Genomic DNA, 16,142 nt, shown 5'->3' with positions numbered 1-16,142 from the left:
AGTTTGTAGTCTATCATAAATGCCATAAATCTAAAGACCTTCAAGTGTCTGGAACTAGGGAAACTAAAAAAGAAATTCAAAGACTAAAAGTCAGAGGATGAAAAAAAAATCCTCCATCATGCCACAAGAAAATAGAAAAAAGCAAAGGAGAGGAAAAGCGGGAGGGTGACAAATGTTGAGAGAACAGGAAGAAGGAGAGAAAATGGTGTCCATGGATTATAGTACCTACAGCCAAGCTACAGCCCAGCAGGGATACAGTGCTTATACCACCCAGCCAACTCAAGGATATGCACAGACCTCCCAGGCATACAGGCAACAAAGCTATGGAGCCTATGGACAGCCTAGTGATGTGAGCTATACCCAAGCTCAGACCACTGCCACCTATGGGCAGACTGCATATGCAACTTCTTATGGACAGCCTCCCACTGGTTATACTACTCCAGGTGCCCCCCAGGTGTATAGCCAACCTGTCCAGGGGTGTGGCACTGGTGCTTGTGATACCACCACTGCTACAGTCACCAGCACCCAGGCTTCTTATGCAGCTCAGTCTGCATATGGCCTTCAGCCTGCTTACCCAGTCTATGAGCAGCAGTCAGCAGCTACTGCATCTGCAGGACCACAGGATGGTAACAAGCCTACTGAGACCAATCAACATCAGTCTAGCACAAGGGATTATAACTACCAAGACTAGGCTATAAACAGAGTAAATACAGTTATCCCCAAGTACCTGGAAGCTACTCTATGCAGCCAGTCACCACACCTCCATCCTATCCTCCTACCAGCTATTCTACACATCAACTAGCAGAGCAGTTACTCTTAGCAGAACACTTATGGACAGCCGAGCAGCTGTGGACAGCAGAGTAGCTATGGTCAACAAAGCAGCTATGGGCAGCAGCCTCCCACTAGTTATCCCCCCCTACCAGATTGGATCCTATAGCCAAGCTCCAAGTCAATATAGCCAACAGAGCAGCAGCTACAGGCAGCAGAGTTCATTCAGACAGGACCACCCCAGTGGCATGAGTGTTTATGGAGTCTGGAGGATTTTAAGGGCCAGGAGAAAACTGGATCATGAGTGGTCTTGATAACCAAGTCATGGGAAGAGAGGGATTTGATTGTGGAGGCATGAATAGACAAAGGCAGGGAGGAGGACATGGTGGAATGGGCAGTGCTGGAGAGCAAGGTGGCTTCAACAAGCCTAGTGGACACATGGATGAAGGACCAGATCTTGATCTAGGTCCTCCCATAGATCCTGATGAAGACTCTGACAACAGTGCAATTTATGTACAAGGACTAAATGACAGTGAGATACTTGATGATCTGGCAGACTTCTTTAAGCAATGTGGGGTTAAGATTAACAAGAGCACTGGGCAACTCATGATCCACATCTGCCTGGACAAGGAAACAGGAAAGCCCAAAGGTGATGCCACGGTGTCCTATGAAGATCCATCAATTGCCAAGGCTGCTGTGGAGTGGTTTGATGGGAAAGATTTTCAAGGAAACATACTTAAAGTCTCCCTTGCTCAGAAGAAGCCTTCAGTGAACAGCATGCGAGGTGGCATGCTGCATTATGAGGGCAGAGGGATGCCACCACTGTTCCGTGGAGGTCCTGCATGGCCCACGGGTCACATGGAAGGTCGTGGAGGAGAGAGAGGAGGCTTCCCTCCGACATATCCCCGGGGTTCCCGTGGAAACCCCTCTGGAGGAGGAAATATCCAACACAGAGCTGGAGATTGACAGTGTCTCAATCCGGGTTGTAGGAAAGCAGAACTCTGTCTGGAGAACAGAATGCAACCAATGTAATGCCCCCAAACCTGAAGGTTTCCTCCTGCCATCCTTCCCATCCCCAGGTGGTGAACGTTGCAAAGGTTGCCCTGGTAGCATTTGGGGAGGAAGAGGTGGCCTCATGGACCGCAGTGGCCCTGGTGCAATGTTCAGAGGTGGCTGTGGTGGAGACAGAGGTGGTTTTTGTGGTGGCCATGACATGGACTGAGGAGGCTTTGGTGGAGGAAGATGTGGTTGTCCAGGGGGCCCTCCTGGACCTTTAATGGAACAAACTGGAAGAAGAGGAGGATGTGGAGGACCTGAAAAAATGGATAAAGGTGAGCATTGTTCCAAGCTCAGAGACTGGCCCTACTAGATGCAGAGATCCCACAGAGCTGCATCGACTACCAGATTTATTTTTTAAACCAGAAAACATTTAAACGTATAATTCTATATTTATAATGTTGGCTACAACATTACATTATGATTATTCCTTGTCTGCACTTTAATATTTTTCACCAGTTGTGAAGAAACATTAAAACAAGTTAAATGGTAGTGTGCTGAGTTTTTGTTTTCCTTCTTTCATGGTGGTTGTTTAACTAAGATTTAACAATGGGAACCCTTGTGAGCATGCTCAGTTATCATTGTGGAGAACCAAGAGGGCCTCTCACTATAACAATGTTCATGGTTGTGATGTGCTTTTTTTAAAAAAAATAAAATTGCAAATGTTCATAAACAAACAAAAAAAAAAAGCAAGAGTATCTATGTTGGTTGCTGACAATATCAACTTCAAACCAAATATCATCCAAAGAAATAAAAAAGTCACTATATACTTGTTAAGGGAAAACTGTAAGAGGAAGAGATAACAATTATAAATATATGTGCATCCAATGTAGGAACATCCTCCTACATAAGACAAATTTCAAACAGACTTGAAAAATCAGGTAAGCAATAATACAATAGTAATTGGGGACTTTAATATGCCACTATCACAAAGAGGCAAAAAATCAGCAAAGAAATAACAGAACTACACCAAAGTTGTGAAGAAATGGACCTGGTAGACCTTCACAGAGTGTTTCACCCAACAACCACAGAGTACATATTCTTCTCAATTGCACATGGGATATTCTCCAAAATAGACCACATACTAGCACACAAAGCACTCTTAAGTAAATGCAAAGGAATTGAAATTATCCAATGCAAACTATCTGATCACAGTCAATAAAACTGGAAATTGCTGACAAAAAACTACAAAAACATCATAAACACATGGAAATTAAATAACAACCTGCTCAACAACCAGTGGGTCACAGAGGAAATTAAAGAAGAAATTAAAAAAATATTTACAGTCAAACAAAAATGCAGATACAACTTATTGAAACCTGTGGGATGCAATGAAAGTTTCCTTAAGAGAAAAATGTACAGTTCTGGCCAGATAGCTCAGCAGCTTAAAGCACCAGCTTAAGCAGATGCAGGGACTGGAATTTGATCCCTGGGCATGCTGTGCCAGCCCGCCCCTGGGGTGTGCTGAGACATTGGTTGAGATTGGGTGTGATGGTGCACACCTGTAATCTCAGCACTTGGGAGGCTGAAAACAAGGAGTATCACCACAAATCTGATCTATGTAGTGAGACTCTGTAGACGCTATACTAAATACATTTTTTTTTAAAAGGAAAATTTATAGTGGTTAATTTGCATATTAGGAAAACAGAATGGGCCCAAATACATGATCTTATGTTGCATCTTGAGCTCCTAGAAAAAGAAGAGCAAGTTAAGCCCTAATCCCAGAGAAGGTAGGAAATTATAAAGATTAAAGTAGAAATTAATGCAATGGAGACAAAGAAAATAATACAAAGAATAAATGAATCAAAGAGTTGCTTCTTTGAAAGAATAAATGAAATTGATAAACCCTAGACAACCTAATCAAAAAAGGGAAGAAAAATTCCAAATTCATACAAATGGCAAACTTACGACAGACCCTAGAGAAATTCAGAATATCATGACTACCTACTTCCACAATCTTTATTCTCACAGGATGGAGAAATACAAACTCTGAGCAATCCAATAACAAGAAAAAAAATTGAAAATTTTTTTTATAATTGTTATCTCTTCCTCTTACAGTTTTCCATTAATAAGTACATAGTGACTTTTTTATTTCTTTGGATGATATTTGGTTTGAAGGTGATATTGTCAGCAACCAAGATAGATACTCCTGCTTTTGTTTGTCAGTTTGTTTATAAACATTTGAAAAAAAAAAAACCTATCAACAAAGAAAAGGCCTGTTCCCGATGGATTCACTGCAGAATCCTACAAGAAATTTAGAGATTTAAAGTCAACTTTTCTCAAACTCTTCACTAATATTGAAAGGGAAGCAGTTCTCTCAATCTCATTCCTGTAGGTGAGTGTTACTCTCGTTCTAAAAGCAGAGAAAGATCCAGCTAAGAGAGAGAGAGAGAGAGAGAGAGAGAGAGAGAGAGAGAGAGAGAGAGAGAATTACAGGCCAATCTCTACTAAATGTAGATGCAAAATCTTCAATAAAATACTAACAAACAGAATGCAACAAATCATCAAGAAGATTATACATCACGACCAACTAGAACTCATTCCAAGAATGCACAGATGGTTCAACATACACAAATCCATAAATCTAATACACCACATCAATAGAACCAAGAACAAAAATCACATGATTATTTCAATAGACACAGAAAACCTTTCGAAAAGGTCCAACACTCATTCATGATAAACTCCCTACAGAAAATTGAAATAGATGTTCTATATATCAATTTGATAAAATCCATCTATGAGAAACAAACAGCCAACATCAGATTGAATAGGCAAAAACTGAAGGCCTTCACTTTAAAATCAGGAACAAGACAAGGATGTCCACTGCCTCCACTCCTATTCAATCTATTTCTGGAAACATTAGCCTGAACAATTAGGCAGGAGAGAGAAACAAAAGGAATAAGGATTGGAGAAGAAGTAAATTATCATTATTTGCAGATGACATGATACTCTACATAGAGGACCCCCAAAACTCCACCAAGAGTCTTGTAGATTTAATCACAAATTTCAGCAACATGCAGGACACAAAGTCAACATCCAAAAATCTGTAGCATTTTTGTACATAAACAATGAACACACTGAGAGAGAAATTAAGGAAACCACACCTTTCACAGTAACCAGAAATGAAATAGTTAGCAATCAATCTCATAAAGGACATAAAAAATTTATACAGTGAAAACTATTATAGTCTCAGAATAGAGAATGAAGAGGATTTGGGATTATTGAAAAACTATTCATGATCCTGGATAGTAAAAACCAAAATTGTGAAAATAAACATATTCCCAAGATTGCTATACAAATTCAGTGCAATCCTGATTAAAATATCATTAATATACCTCACAGAGCTAGAGAGAAGTTTCCTGAAATTCATTTAGACCCATAAGAGACACAGAATATCAGAAGCAATCCTGGGAAACAAAGGAAAGGTAAGAGGTATCACAATCCCTGATTTGAAATTATACTATAAAGCTACTGTGATAAAATTAGCATGGTACTGGCATAGAGAAAGACCTGAGGATAAGTGGAACAAATTAGAAGATGCAGACACAACTGTAAACACACTCAGCCACCTTCTCTTTGATGAAGGAGCCAAACGGACTCACTGGAGAAAAGATAGCCTCCTTAATAAATTGTTCTGGAAATACTAGACACATGCATATCACCATGCACAAAGTTACAGTCAAAATGGTTCAAAAATTAAACTTTAAAACAGAAACACTAAATGTTCTTGAGGAAAATGTAGGTAGAAATCCTAAAGACATAGGAGTAGGTAGAGAGTTCATGAAGAAAAACCAAACTGCACAGGGAAAACTTCAAAGAGTCAACAACTGGAATCTCTTTTTTCTTGAAAAGTTTCTGCACTTTAAAGCTAATCTCCAACAGAGTAAAAAGAAAACCCACGAATGGAAAAAATAATAGTTGGTTGTCTCTCTGACAAAGGCTTTCTCTTTAGAACATAACAAGAATTAAGAAAAATCAGGCTCCACAAATTCAAAGACTCAATCCAAAAGTGGGCAGCTGAGATGGATATGCAATTCTAAGAGGAAGAAATACAAATGGCAAGTAAATATATGAAAAAATGTTCAACATTATTGATCATTCAAGAAATGCAAATGAAAACAACACTGAGATTCCATCTTAGCCCAGAAAGAATGGCTAACATCAAGAAGTCAACCAATAACAAATGCTGGGCAGGCTTTGAAGAAAAAGGAACACTTCTGCACTGTTGGTGGGAGTGCAGACTGGTACAACCACTATGAAAATCAATATGGAGATTTCTTCAAAAGCTAGAATTGGAGATCCCAGTCATGCCAGCTCCTCCCTTTCTGGGTATTTTTTTAAGAACTGAAAACCTCATACCATAGCAATATATGTGCACCCATGTTCATAGCAGTACAATTTGTCATAGCTAAATCCTGGAAACAACCTACACATCCATCAACTGAAGAATGGATAAGAAAGATGTGGTATTTTTACACAATGGAGTATTATTCAGCTATAAAACAGGATAAATTTGTGTCATTTGTTGGTAAATGGTTGCAACTAGACCACATATCTTAAGTGAAATAAGTCAGACCCACATGTACAAACATAATATTGTCTCCTTAGTATGAGAACCTGAAAGAGAAAAATGGAATCTGAGGGATACTTTAGATACTGGGAAAAGGGAATCAACATATTCAAAAGGAAAGATATACTGAGTTGAGGAGAAGGACAGGAGAGGGAGTGGGAGAAAGAGATTTATCTATGTATGTAAGCAGGATGGTTTGGACAACTATACTGTGCATTTTTGCTGGTCTGTGGAAAATATCAGTTAATGCTTTAATTTGTTTCAACTCCTTTTTTCATTGTAGTCTTTTCTTCTTAATTTTTTATACATTTGTCTCTTTTTGTTTCTTCTTCCAGTTTTACATGCATATATCTGGTGATATGAATAACTGGTTGGAAGACATCACTGTACTACAACAAATACGATGAAATTCATACTACTTTGTTAATTGAGATTCTGTATAACTTATAAATTTTTCTGTTTTAATTTTAATTTGTATTCTGTTTAAATAATTAAAAAATAGTTCTTTTCCAGCTGGAACCATGGAGGGTATAGAAGAGAAAGAAAAGACAGTTCCCGCTGTGCCAGAAACCCTTAAGAAAAAGTGAAGACATTTCTCAGAGTTGAAGATAAAGTGCCTGAGAAAGAAGTTTGCCGAGAAGACACTTCGTAAGGCGAGGAAGAAGCTCATCTATGAAAAAGCCAGGCACTATCACAAGGAGTACAGAGAGATGTACAGAACTGAGATCTGAATGACTAGGATGGCTAGAAAACCTGGTAACTTCTATGGTCCTGCAGAGCCTAAACTGGCATTTGTCATCAGGATCAGGGGTGTCAATAGCGTGAGCCCAAAGGACCTCAAGCTTTTGCAACTTCTCTGATTTCGCCAAATCTTCAATGGTACCTTTGTTAAGCTCAACAAGGCTTCAATTAACAAGCTGAGAATTGTGGAGCCATACATGGTATGGGGCCACCCAAACCTGAAGTCAGTGAACGAATTAATATACAAGTATGGTTATGGCAAAATCAGTAAGAAGTGAATTGACTTGACAGATAATTCATTGACTGCTCGATTTCTTGGTAAATACGGAATCATCTGCATAGAGGATCTGATTCATGAGACGAACACTGTTGGAAAACACTTCAAAGAGGGAAATAACTTCCTGTGGCCGTTCAAGTTATCATCTCCATGAGGTGGCATGAAGAAAATGACCACCTATTCTGTGGAAGGTGGAGATGCTGGAAATAGGGAAGACCAGATCAACAGGCTTATGAGAAGGATGAACTAAGGTATCTACCATGGTGCGTTTATGATTTGGTCAGTTAGTAAAGTATCCGTTTCCAAATTGAAAAATAAATAAATAAATAAAATAAAAAGGGAGAATAAATCTTCTGGAAGGGAACTGTCAAAAGTATTAATTTATAAATACTTTTTCAGAGGTAAATAATTGAATAATTAATTACTAGAATAAAAGGAAGATACAAAGAAAATAATAATTAGTGGTATGGAAAAATGAGAAATTTGTAAAGAATGGATTAAGAGGAGGACAGGAAAAGGAAGTATTTTACATTTGATAAAATGGTAAGTTAACTCAATGGGAAAAATGACAAAGGAAACAAGATACTTAAAAATAAAAATGAGTACATTATGCATGTTATGAAAATATTTCTTCTGCAAAATAGAGCCAATAGTAAATATAGACCATTTCAACAATGAAATGTAGATTTTATTAACTTGTAAAAAGTCTTAGTCAAAAATTTTCCCTTCAAAAGTAGTTTACATAATTATTTCAAATCTTTCAGAGGAAAATATTATAGATAAATGAAATAGGTTGTTTTAAAAAGCTCTGAAAATATGCAATGGCCCAAGAGGTTAAAATAAAACATAAAAGTTCCTGAATATGTTCTTTAATGCAATATATTGTAACAAATGAATGAAGACTCATATAGAAAAGCTTGCAGGGAATTTTAAAATATACCAATAAAAGCTTAATTTGTACCTTTGTCAACTGCCAGTTGAACATGTAGTTGCAAAACAGCACTTTTACTATACTCATGGAGACTTTTTTAAAGCACAAAAGTTTTAGCCAGACATACGAAACTTTAAAACGTAATATGGTGACACCGAATCTTTAAAATGTGACCCAAGAGCCAAAGAAAAAGTCTTTTAAAAATCTGTAATTTAAAGCAAGGAAGCAGCAAAAAGATGATTCTACTAAACAGTTTTGAAGGCGGTTTTATACCTGTGAGCAGGTTAGACATCTCTGGAGAACAAACCAGCCAACTGGAAAATAGATCTCAAGAAGCACTGAAAATACAGTCTTGACAGATAAGCAGACTCAAATTAGAGAAAAGAGGATAAAAGAAATAGCTAATATAGTGAGAAATTCTGAAGTCCATATCATTGGAGTCTCCAAACAAGTGCATAAAGGAAGTAAATTTGAAGCAGTATTTGACGATAAAGTAGTAGGGAATTTCCCAGAATTAATTAAATCGGGAGCACACAGAGTAAAGAAGACTACTAAATCCTTACCATGGCAAATAAGGTAAAAAATTCTAGGGTAAACACTTTAAAAGTGTTTTCTCCAGTTGATCATAAGCATACTCTAAGGCTTAGTGATTTTATTTGTAGGTTTATACCACGAAAGTAAATTCATACTAGCACCAAAAAAATATACAAAAAATTTTTCTAAAAGCTTTATTCTCAATAGCCTGAAACTGGAAGTAACTCAGACATCCATTTTATTACAAAACAAGCATTGTCTATTTTCTAACAAAATAAATATAGAGAATTAAACTGAAAATGTGTATACTACTACATGTGATAGTATGGATATATTTTTCAAGTATAATGCTTTGCAAAAGAAGAAGTTCATAAGGAAATACCCACTGCAGATTCCAATTGTTTGCATTTTAAAAACATGAAAAACCATAAAAATGTTAAAAGTCAGAATGACAGGAAAGTATTAATTTCAAATGAGGATAAAATATATTTTGGTGTGTTTTTTATAACTAGTGGTGATTACAATTACATAAACTTGTTTGAATAAGTTTTAAGTTATGCTCTTATTTATGAATATATTATATTCATGCTATTTTTCAATAAATGAAACCTTAATATTGAAAGTATTAAAGCTATTTTGGACAAAAATATGACATTACATTCAGTAATGAAGGTAGGGAAATTTTTCTTAAAACCTATACTAGATTAAATTGATAAATTTATCTATATCAAATTGAAGCACTTCTTGGGCCAGCCAGGCAGCTCAGCAGAACTAAAGTGCCTGCTTAGGCAGAGCTCAGTGGCGGGGGTTCAATTCCTGGCCTGCCGGCTGACCCTTCCCCAGGGCGTGCTGAGATGGTGATTGAAACTGGGCATGGTGGTGTGCCCCTGTAATCCCAGAGCTTGGGACGTTGCAAACAGGAGAGTCACTATGTGTCCAATCCACGTAGTGAGACCCTAAGCACCTGGTAGACCCTGTAGCAAATACATTAAAAAAAAATTTAAGCATTTCTCTTCATTCAAAGGAAATACAAAATATATGAAAAGATACTGTCAACACATAATTAATGAGTTATTCATATTGAGAAGTATGATACTTTTGTAAAAAATCTACTTTGAAAAATTGTCAGTATACTTGAACAATAATTTTAAAACTGAAGAAAAACAAAAACCACAGCACTTTTGGAAAAGTTGGTAAAATCTCAAACAATCATTTAGAGAAACATCATTCTATATTTTCAAACATTTGTTAATGAGTAAAAATTTTAATGAATATCCACTTTGAGTACACATTTGAATAAATATTTTGAATTTTCTTTGACTTTATGTGCTGAAACTGAAAAGATACACACCCTGTTAACAAATTAACTCATGAATGAATTGCAAGTAAATGCACTCCAGAACCCATAATTGAAATATTTATAGGAGCATTGTTTTCATCTGCTTGAAACAGGAAATGGTTGAATATTCATTTATATTGGAATGGAAAAAATACATTTTATTATGTTATAAAATGAATTACACTACAGTGAAAAGCTAAACAAACTGAAGTTATATTAGTGTGTCAGCGCATCCTGAAAACATAATATTGAACAAATGAAGCACACTCAAATAATACACTTAGTATGATTTCATTGATATAAAGTGAAAAAAATTTCCTCTATTTTGGTGCACATGAAGATAAACATAAAAGTCAAGATGGTATTAACCTGGGGGAATCTTGAGAGATTGCAAGAGGAACGTAAAGATGTTCTCTAACCACTGATGGTCACTTAATGGTTATTCTTCTATTAGTATACATTTATTAACTAACTAACATACATTCCATAAGTTTTTTTTAATGTTTTTAGTTTTTTTTAGTACAGGGTCTACAGGGTCTCACTATGCAGATCAGACTTGTGGTGATTCTCCTGTTTTCAGCCTCCCAAGTGCTGGGATTATAGTCATGTGCCACCAGGCCCAGTCTCACTTGCCATCTCAGCATACACTGGGGACAGGAAAGGGGCCAGCACTGCATGCAGTGGTTGAACCAGACATGAACATAATTGGACATGAATAGAGGTACCTTCAGCTTTTGAAGACTTCAGAGAGAAGGTACGAAGTGACAAAACATTGACTATGTCCTTAGGTAAAGATGCTAATGCTTAAGTGCAGAAGATACAACAGGCCTTGTGAAAAGGAAAGAAACTGCCCAGAAGGAAAGAATAACTGGACTGAAGAAAAGGAAAAAGAAACAAAGAAGGAAAGGGGAAAAACATCATTTTGAGGGAAACTGAAATAAAATATATATATATATGATTGCAAGGATAATTGTACTCCCAATTTCAATTGGTCTATTGAAAGGAACAGTTAATGTTTAAATGTTTAAATGTTTTCTTCTCCTTTTTAATTTTTGACCCATTTTGCATGCTTATACCTGCTAATCTAAACAACTAATTTGAAGACAACAGTATGCAGTTCAACAAACCTCATTGAATTCCTATCATTTTGTTTAGTGAAATTCTGTAGTGTTTCTAATGGCTATTTAAAAATATTTTTATTGTCTCTAAAACTAAAAAAATAACTACCACCCTCAAAAACAAACAAACAAATGAAAACAAAATGTGAAGTAAGAAAACAGTTTTCTTACAACTGTTTGCCTTAGGTTTAAGAAGCAAGAAACAAGAAGCAGAATTAATTTATTAGAAAAAAATATACCTTTCATTCTGATGTTTTTCTTAAACTATTTACAGTTGCAAGCCTCCTCATGAATCCTTGAAGACACAAAGTAACCAATCTTATCTTCGCTGCTTTGTCCTACAGACAGTTCATTGTAATGTTCGATGTACAAAAAGAGGAATTTGACAACCATTCCAGTTAATTACAACTTGAATAGCTATAACAATAAATTTACTAAGTGCAGTTAAATATTAGCTTTTTAATTTTTGAAAGTGTCTACTTAATATCATGACTATGATTAGATTCATATCTGAAACCATGGAAAATGAAATTGAATAAGGAGGAAACTAATGTATTCTTTATTTGACACTATTTCTAATTTTTCAATTACCTGAAGACTAAAATGTAGAGTAGTGTGCCCAGTAGATACATGAAAATAGTTTCAAAAATACTTTATCTTAACAATGAAAATATCAGTATTTATTGTATTCAATTAAAAAAATCATTTCAATATTGAAATTTAGCTTTTTAAGAAACCTCTTAAAGAGCTTATCTAAAAATTGCTGTGTAATCGAAATTAAAATTATATAATTAAGACTAGGGTAGGTGAGATAGCTCAGTGGATTAAAGTGCCTGCGTAGGCAAGCTTAGGCAACTGCAGGGACTGCAGTTCCACCCCCAGCACTGCATGCTGTGCCAGCCCCACCCCCAGGCTGCACTGAGCCAGCCACACAGTCCAGGCATAGTGGTGCACACCTGTAACCCCAACACTGGGGAGGCTGAAAACAGGAGGATCACTATGAGTCTGAGCCACGTACTGAGATCCTGTAACAGCCAAATACATTAAAATAACAACAACAATAATAAAGTAAAATTATGTAACTAATACTAAACAATAGTAGTGTTTCTTGAAGAATATCACCTCATATGAGATACTTTAACACTACAGTGTTAAAAGACTCTAATTCTACTATCGTGCACACTACAAACAGGACAATATTTCAGGAAATTTCATTTTTCAAAAATATGATGTTGATATATGGTAGAAAACAATATCAAGTTCTGAAATAGCTATGTTTCAATTTGTGTGTAACTTAAATTATCTTTTGAAAAAATGAAATATAATTTTGATGGGTATTTATTATTACCAGTGTTATCACTAAAATGCATATTATGGCCAATTTACTACCAGTTCAGCACTCCTATTGTCACTAACACATGAATAGGAACAAAGAAATTTTTTATGTTAAAGTATCTAGTGTTCCTTTTGAAACTCTTGTTAAGACTTTATTACCAGTCTGGATGAGAAGATTTATGTTGTACATGATAAATCTAATTTTTACACAGTGAGGGTAATTTGAGAGCTGGCACCACTATCTCTCGGCAATTCTGAAGTTTTTTTGTGTGGTAGTGAATCATTCATCTGGGGAAAGAGAATTGCAAGCAGGAAAGTGACACGGTCGTCATGCCTGGGCCGCATCTCACGTAGGTGCTGGGGTTCGTGCAGCTCCCGTGAGACCACCCTACGTTTTAGTTTAGAGAAATAAGTGATGGGCAGAGTCCTGTGCTTTAATTGAACGGTGTCAGGGATGATTGCGGGATATTGATCCATTCTGGGGACCCCACTTGCTGAGCCACAAATCCAGGGAGCCAAGTTACATTTTCAGTTCCATTTCGATTATTGTCTCTTAGTCATAGATTGCCGTCTTTTGACTTGAGAGTAATCACACCTGGCCACTGGCAGGACACGCTTTCTCCTTTTGCTCCATTAAGGTACAAGTGTAGATAAGCAAGCACACTTAATTTTAGTGTTGTGTATTTTCTGATGACACTTTTGAGAATAAGGTGACAGCTTTTATAAGAAAATAGACATAAAATCGATTTTTGCATATTTTCTCTATAAAGTTGACGCACTTAACTAGAAAATAAACTCTTGTTTTCTTCTAAAGACGATGATACTCTTTTCTTCCCCTCAATCCTCATTGCCACTTCCTGTCCTCTACAACCCTTTCAGAAGCAATGAAGCCCATTTTCAAATCCATCTCCTTTTCTCTTTTCTGTAAATCATCCTGCGGCTTCTAAATAATGTCTTTATGCTTTCTGTATTTTACTGGAGAGTTCAGCATCAACATGAAACTTTTCACTTTGTACTTCATGTACAAAATCGAACGGCATGTGTGTCTGCTTAACACATTTTCCCCTACGTTAGCATTAATCATATGCTTTTGTAAATTTTGTGATTTGAATAACATTTTAGCAAGCTTTTAGGGCCAATATAAGCAAAATATGAAAAAGAATCTTGACTCAGAAACTGCCATATAGAAAAGTAATATTTTCAAATCAAGTACATAGTTCCTAAAATGTCACAAGAAAATGCACGCCCTGAAGAGCAGGGTAAGATGGTTGGCTGGTTCTTCACCTAGTTCCATCAAGGATTGTTCCATAGGATGAGCGGAAAGAGTTCTCGGTGTGGTTCATCAACCAGGCACAAATGCCCTGTTCCCTCAGCCATCTTCTACGTAAGCTCTTTCCTCTGTTCCCCTGCTTTGTCTCTCACATGCTCTCAAATCTCGCCTTCCTTTTCTGCTGCTTTTGAATTAAACTAATACTACACCGTAGTGTGTGTGTTACTTTCATTTCTCCTCACATTATATTTCCTCTTCATTTTGTGTTTCTCTCTCAGAAAATATATAGGAGGAGTATTTATTTATTTATTTATTTATTTTATTTTGGTACTAAAAATTGCCCACACTACCTCAGGCTTGCAAGGCAGCCTCCTTGCTGCTGAGCTGTGTCCCCTGCTGCATGTATATTTGAAATGGTGAATAAAAGTAATTGTGACTTTAGCTTACTTATAGAGTGTCTTTCTTAGACATGTCAGTTTAACCCTCACTAAAAATTGATGTACGAAGGGTTCAATCCCAAGATTAGTACCACTATAATTGCATCTGATTTTCTCATTTCTTCCTGCAATCCCTGATTTGGTTTTCTTCTCTCTTTTTCAATTTCCTGCCCCTGCAAAGAACCTTTCATTTTTTCTGCTTTTTTGGTACTAGGACTTGAACTCAGGACCTTGTGCTTGCCAGGAAGAAGCTTGTGCTACTGAGCAGTATCCCTGGCCCATAAATAATTCTTCAGATCCCTGTGCTTCTTCCTTTAGTCCAGATATAAAAATAGCATACCCAAAGTCTTCTTTTTCCTTCCTTTCATTAGCTGGTGTCTCTTTCTTTTCATTCTTCCTGAAGTACTTTTTTACTTTCTTCCTATTTCCTTGCCTTCTATTTTACATCCCAGCTCCTTTTCATCAGTATTATTTCATCATCTTCCTGGGTTATGGCAAAAAGTGTGAAATGTTGAAAACAAATGTTCCACTGTATGATTGGCATGTGATCACTTCTTCAGATGTTGATATAATCAGTAGTTGCTGACTCTTTACAACACAGTGGCCGGGATGATTCGGATGATTCAGATTGCTTTGAACAAGTTGAATAGGTGTGTGAACACTGGACCAAACCAAAGGCAAGTTCAGCTCACAGGAAGACATCTGCAAGCCAAAGAGACCTTCACGGTAGTGACAGAGTTATCTGCTCTTGTTCATCTTCTTCTTTCAGTAAAGAGAACAAAATCCTCAGAAAATCAGGCAACAAGCTGCTCCCAAATATGTTGAATTGGAGGGAGTTCCAGGCAAAGTGTTACAAAACTAAATGGTTTAAATGTTTGAAGAAATAATTAAAGAGAGAAATATGGGGGGGAGTGGTTAATGAGCTCAAAGACAATATAAATAGATAAGCGATTTAATTAATAAGATGTTCATTAACCTTAAAAAAGACACAAACTATTTGTGGAATTACAAAGGAAAACATCGTAGGATATAAATGATAACCTCAGTAAGGTATTCAATATAGTGCAAAGAAACCAAGCGGACAACCTGGTAATGAAGGTTTATGGCAGCAAAAATGGCTGTCCTTGGGATTCCAAAAACAACAAATGCTGGCAGGGAGGTGGTGAAAACAGCATGATATGGTTAGCAGAAATATAAACTAGCACAAATATTATAGAAATTAGTATGGAGATTCCTCCAAAAATTATAACTCCATTTAATTCAGCTATTCCTCTTCTAGCTTTTCTCTGAAACCTAACGCTTCAAAACAAATAGATAAAGGAGTCACATTACTACTATTTAATATACACTAATTCAACTAGTATCATTGGAAGAAAAAATAAGAACGTAAATTTTATATAACCAGATTACTTTCTCCCGTTTCAGTTAGTGAGCAAGTGTAATGAGGTAAGTTTGAGATGAGACAAAGGACTGGGCTCTTTCTTCAAGCAACTTAATTTCTTGGCAACTTAATTTCCTTTTAGAGTATGAACCCATTGACAAGGCTCTGTTTAATGCAAGTATTTTTCACAAACATGGCCTTTAAGCAGTTGTTTAAACTTGTTTTTGTTTTCAATTGTGCTCCTCCCAAAATAAATGCCCATACCTTCATCTAGAATACCTTTAAATATAGTACTTGGCGGTTAAGTTTTTACAGATATAGTGAAATTAAGATGTGATAATACTAACTTAGGGATGTGCTTAAGTGATAACTGTTTTCCTTA

General features: G+C 36.4%; 1 pseudogene; it reads left to right on the top strand.

Annotated features, from left to right (window-relative positions):
- The first annotated feature begins 202 nt into the window (after positions 1 to 202).
- Positions 203 to 2,137, top strand: LOC101577158 (annotated as a pseudogene).
- The last annotated feature ends 14,005 nt before the right edge of the window (positions 2,138 to 16,142 follow it).

This window comes from Octodon degus, unplaced genomic scaffold (assembly GCF_000260255.1).
Source record: "Octodon degus isolate 3935 unplaced genomic scaffold, OctDeg1.0 scaffold00047, whole genome shotgun sequence".
Taxonomy (NCBI): Eukaryota; Metazoa; Chordata; class Mammalia; order Rodentia; family Octodontidae; genus Octodon; species Octodon degus.
This window is presented reverse-complemented; position numbering and strand designations above follow the sequence as displayed.